Here is a 6,000-nt window from a genome sequence, read left to right as displayed (position 1 = left end):
CAAGATTTTGAAGTTTGTGTTAGTCCATTCTATCCAGGAGGAAAGAAGTATTCGAGTTCATTAGCACCAGTAAGCAAATCTATCTTAAGGACATTATATGAAACACATTTCTCAAACTCAAATTTCAAATCTTTTGTCCAAATCTCATGGTTTATACCAGGTTTTCTATTTGAATTTTTTTTTATATGTTCATGTTTATTTTTAATATTTTGTCCAAATTATATTTATAAAACCTTTTTGTATGCAATTTTTAACAAGCTTATTGTAAATTAAATTTATTGATTTTTTGTCAATATATTTTATTTGAATGCCCCTATCATTGAATATATCTATACATAATATTTTTTTTCCCTAAAAATCTTAATGAAGATTGTCTAAGTAAGGCATACAAGTGCTTTAATAATCGGGGTCGAACCGGGACTAAGGAATAACAACCTCAGCCCGAACCCAGCCCAATATATATTATTTATTTTTTTAATAATTTCATTTATGTATTTAAATTTAACATTATTTTTCTTTTCTTTACCCTTTTTTTTGTTTTTGTTTTTGCTTTTTTGTTTTTTGTTCTCATAACCTTTTTAAATAGCCAATTGTATGTATGTGGGCCTTCATAAAAGAAATTTTTTACATAAATTTCTCACAAAAAATTATATCAATTATTAAAAAGAAAAAAAAAAAAAAAGGGTGGTGGTGTGGGAAATGGGCTGCCCTGTCCCCGATTAGGAAATCTCCATCCCCGCCCCACCTCTAAAGAAATGAAAAAAACTGCGGGGACGAAGATGGAATTTTAAAAATCGGCCTCACCCCACCCCGTTGACATTGCTAGCTGAAACAACGTGGAAATCTGGCAATTTCAATTGAGCCGTATTTGATCCATTTCAAACTTAGGTGGTTTTTTTTTTCAACATGTTTTATGGAATTGATCTAAAAAAATAGCCATATTTGAGTGTTCTGTTTTTTTACATTTATTGGAAAAATTGAACCCATTTTTTGGTTGTCCCTGATGGGATGAAGAGAAAGAAATCAACCCCATTGAAAATGGCCACTAGAATTGGGAGAAAAATGTTGTGTTGGGTAGATAGGTCACATGGCTCGTTTGCAAAAAATTAAGTTAACTCACGACCTGGGTAAAGCTTGAAGATGACCTAAAGCAACATTATTTTAGATGCAAGTTGGGTTAGTGGGCGAATGTGACTGGCCAGGATATTGATGACAACTTGACAGTCAAGTCAGTTGCTAATGTTAGTATGATGACATAATCAAAGGGAAAGAAGAACAGTAAGCAAACTCATATTTGTGTTATGCTATAAATGGTCTTCCAACTCATGGTTCATGATCCCTTGACATTAGGACAAGCGATTCAAGTTTGAGCTAGTGGAGAAGCATCCCATACTTAGAGGAGTATGGTAAACCATAACATTGTCAATTCATTTGAATTTAAGAAATGTCAGGACCTCCAAGGATTCCCTACCGGAACCCTAAGCGAGCCCTAGTTAGGAGAAATCTTATTGGAAATTCAACTGGTTAGCCTTGGCAGCATCTCCCCCTAGGATTCGATTTATCCCGAAATTCTCGCACATAAAACATACTCCAAAAAGTACAATCACCTTTTTTCTCCCTTTTTTACTAAAAAAATTTGATAAAATAATAGCACTCCAAAATAAAGGAACAAAAATAGTCACAAAAGTATTGTTGAAACTTGCTTAAATATGAATAACTCCCTTTGGTATTCTATGTGCATTTTTATGTGAACCAATACATCTATTCTTACATGAACCAATTCTTGGTATAGGTTTTGCCATTGCATGGTTGGAAAAAGCCCTGTGCTGCTTGTGGAAAGTAGAATTGGAAGTGGAGTAGTTTCGAGCAAATGGATACTCTTAAATAGAACGAGAAAAATTGAATTTGATTAATTTAACTTATAAGACCTTGGAACAATTAGAAAATTACCACAAAAATAAATAACAAACATGAATAGCATTACACAGGCCATCAAATCCATAATTCAATACAGAGTATTCTAAGGTTATATTAAGAAACATAGATATTACAGAAACTGGAGAAATGATAACAAAAATAATATAGAGAGATAGAAAGAAGAGTTGCTACTTGAATGCAGCAACAGAACGACGTAATCAGAAGAACTCATAGCTGGATAATCGATCCACTAGTTACTTGAACCTAAAGAAATGGGTTGGCAAATAAATAAAACTAATGAGATGCTAATTATTTATGCGAGTGGCAACAATCTAATTAATAACAGTAATATTAACAATAAATTTAATTCTAATATTAAAATAATAAAATAATAATTTGATAAATGAAAATTAAAATTGGTATTTATAGTGATATTATTAATGTTAATAGTACTAATAAAGAAATTTTTTAAAAAAAAAGTAAATTAGAAATTTAGAAAAATAAATTTCTCTCAAAAATCTGAGTAATTCACTCAATATGAAAAGTTATCCTGTTAAAAATCATTTTTACAAAACATAATTTTGCATCCCAAAATATTTAAATATCATTATTGGAAATAAAATGCAATGAAAAAGAATAAAATTAAATTAAATTGAAACAAAATATCATTTAGATAAATGTCCCAAAAATATTCATTTAAGAATAATAAAGTACAACTAAGGTGAAAATAATATGATATATTAAATCTAATAAATGATAAATTAAACATTTTCAAAACCATAAATTAAATAAATAAACAAGTAAATATTAAAAACATTATTTTAATCATATACCAGGTGTATACTTGATGCATCATGCTATATATTAAGTGATGTCAAGCGGTGTTTGATGTCCCAAATATTCCCTGACAAAATAAATAGGGAGATACTTACAATCGAACATCTTGGTGTTCCAAGGTGCCGATGCTAATAACTTGTCATTCTACGATTAAGAGGACGATGACTAATGTTTACTGTTCAAACGACATGCTAACTCCTATCACCTAGCTCCTATAGAATAGCTAAATAATACCAACATTAGACAATTAATAATAATTATAAAACAGAACATTAGTATTGTATAGTGTATCTAAAAATAATATAGATATACAAATTACACAAGAATTCCAATTTATACGTTTCACCAGGATTTTTCAACACACCAAACCAATATAAATTATTTAATTTATTCAAATCATATTTATTAAAAAAAAATGATTTATACTAAAAACACATTACCAAATATATATATTTTCCATCTAAATTAATTTTATAATACTCAACCAAAAATTTTACAATATATATATATATATACATATATGGAAACACATTTATAAAACTCACATAAATATCAATTTCCTTTTTATTTATATAACAAAATATTAAGTAATACTACATATGGCATTTCATGTAACTAACCCAAAAATAAATTTTAGAAAATGTACCACTACCTAAAAATGCAAACCATTACAGATCCTCCACTAAATCTATTCCTCGATTTACATAAGTGCCTAAAATATTGAAAAATACAATATCTATTAAAATATTATTTTTATAGGGTATTTTACACACAATTTACTCAGAGACTTAAATACAAATCTCAACTAAAACTAGCATATAAATAAATAAAAAAAGCTTATGGTACAAGGATTGCGAATCGAGTCTTATCGGTAAGAGATTGGCTAGTTGTGGCTGAAATCTTGTCAGAAATTTGGGTCGAGTAAATGTCTCTGGATCTTACAAACTAGCTTGAATTGAGCTAAGAGAACCTTGGATCTAGATTTAGAAGGTTCAAAAAAAGGTGAAATAGAATGGTGGATCGGCCGAAAACTCCCCAGAATTGCGAGATCAATGAGTCGCTGTCGTTGCAAAAAAAAGTCACAAAGGCCAACACGTCGGTGATCCACCGATTGTGAAATTTTAAAGAAACGTTGTTTTTAAGTGGGTAAGAGAATGATGGTGACAGTGTGGCAAGATAGTGGCCCAAAAGGGAGAAATACGCCAACAAAGCAAATGACCATCACCAGACAGCTTGCCATGAATCTCGACAGGCTAGTACATCACTAAGTGGGTAGTCCTATTGGTAGCACATGTGGCTAGGAGATAGTTGGAGGTGGCTGATTTGGCCGCAAAACAGGGGTTGCCTTCACACACACACACACACACACACACACACTCTCTCTCTCTCTCTCTCTCTCTCTCTCTCTCTCTCTCCTTTCTCTCTATCTCACAAACCAAATGGTCCAATGAAAAGCACCACTGATGCCACTACACACCCACAAGAGTGGCTGTGGTGTTGACACATGGTGCATGTCACTAGAGGCCTTTAATCCCACATTCTAAATACATTGTCCAAAAATACCTTATAAAGTCAGTCTCATAAAAATAATTAAAACTTTATAGATCAATAATCTTTCAATCATAAGTCCAAATTAAGTGTATCGGTAGTTCGTGGACTTATATCAATGAGTACTATTCAATGGCATACAAGTCAAAGCCATAATGCATACAAATTAAAAGTCAACCTTAGGCTCACTCGATCAGTCTGAACATCACTTTGTCTAGATTATAACTTTATGATCTCAGTTTCAATTTCAACATGCTATTAGTCCACAAACTCAAGATGACATGTACTTTGCAATGATTCTTTGGTTAAAGTGAAATTCCTTCTGTAACAAAAAGTCAACTATGAGATGCACTTGGTTAACCCTAGTCAATTTCGATCAAACTTAGTCAAAATGCAAAAATTTTCAGTACACTTTAGTATGGGGTGTCATGAAAATGTGAAAAAAATGGGCTTAAAGCACTACAAAGGTTCATGGTTAGGGAAACAAGCACTTGCTTTTAAAGCTCATGTTATGCTTATAATTAGTTATAAAATTGTTGGAATTTGAATAACTTATTTCTCGAATTCTTTTAGTGATTACTATAATATATATTTGCTAAAAGCAAGTATAAAATATGTCAAGACCCATTCAAGATTCTATACCGAAATCCTTGGCTAATCCTAACTAGGGGAAATCCTACCGAAAGTTATTACAAAGAATCGGGTAGCATTTCCCCTAAGCGTTGGATTTGCCCCAAATTTTTTTGCATAGAAAGCGCGCTCTGAAAATATGCATTCGCCTTATTCCTTTCACCTTACAATAAGTTTTCACAAATTTACAAGACTTCGTTAACAATAGCATATGAATGTAGATGCAAGAAATAATTAGCATACCGTAAATACCTTTATAAGAGTCAAGATCCCTTCTAGGGTTTACTACATAAATCCTAAATGGTCCCAACCTTTCCCAAGTCCTTGTTCAGGATAGGTCATACATACTTTAATAACTCATGGCCAACTACACCACCCACTTACAACCGCTCGAGAGATTTGGATAACCTATTCGAAGGATACCATATTTGTACGAAGACTGTAGAACCTACTATAATACCTACTCAAATGCTACCATACTTGTCTAAAGGCTACTGTACATGCTCAAAAGCTACAATACTTATAAATTCATAAACTCAATTATTCGGACAAATACGATAATTGTACAGCTAACAATAACAATCATAATAATAATAATAATAATAACAATAATAGTAATAATTATAATAATAATAATAACAACAATAACAACAATAATAATAAATAATATTAATAATAAGAATAAGAATAGTAACAATTACAATGATGATGATGATGATGATGATGATAACAACATTTATTATAATAATAAATAACAATGCTAAAAATAATAATAACAATTAATAAAAGTAACAATAACAATAATAATAATAATGATGATGATAATAATAATAATAATGGTAATAGAAAATCATAATCATATATAGATGAAATAGAACTAAAATTTATAAATGCGTTACATAACTCGTACACTTTTAACGGACGTACACCCTGTGTACCATATAATACACTAATACACGGTCACAAGGTATTAACTATTGTAGGTATATTATTACTAATACGGTAAATGGTGGTTGTCTATAATGGCCGTCCAACCCACTAGATCCATAGGCAACAAAAATACAATAC

The sequence above is a fragment of the Ziziphus jujuba genome, chromosome 12 (assembly GCF_031755915.1).
Source record: "Ziziphus jujuba cultivar Dongzao chromosome 12, ASM3175591v1".
NCBI classification, from domain to species: domain Eukaryota; kingdom Viridiplantae; phylum Streptophyta; class Magnoliopsida; order Rosales; family Rhamnaceae; genus Ziziphus; species Ziziphus jujuba.
This window is presented reverse-complemented; position numbering follows the sequence as displayed.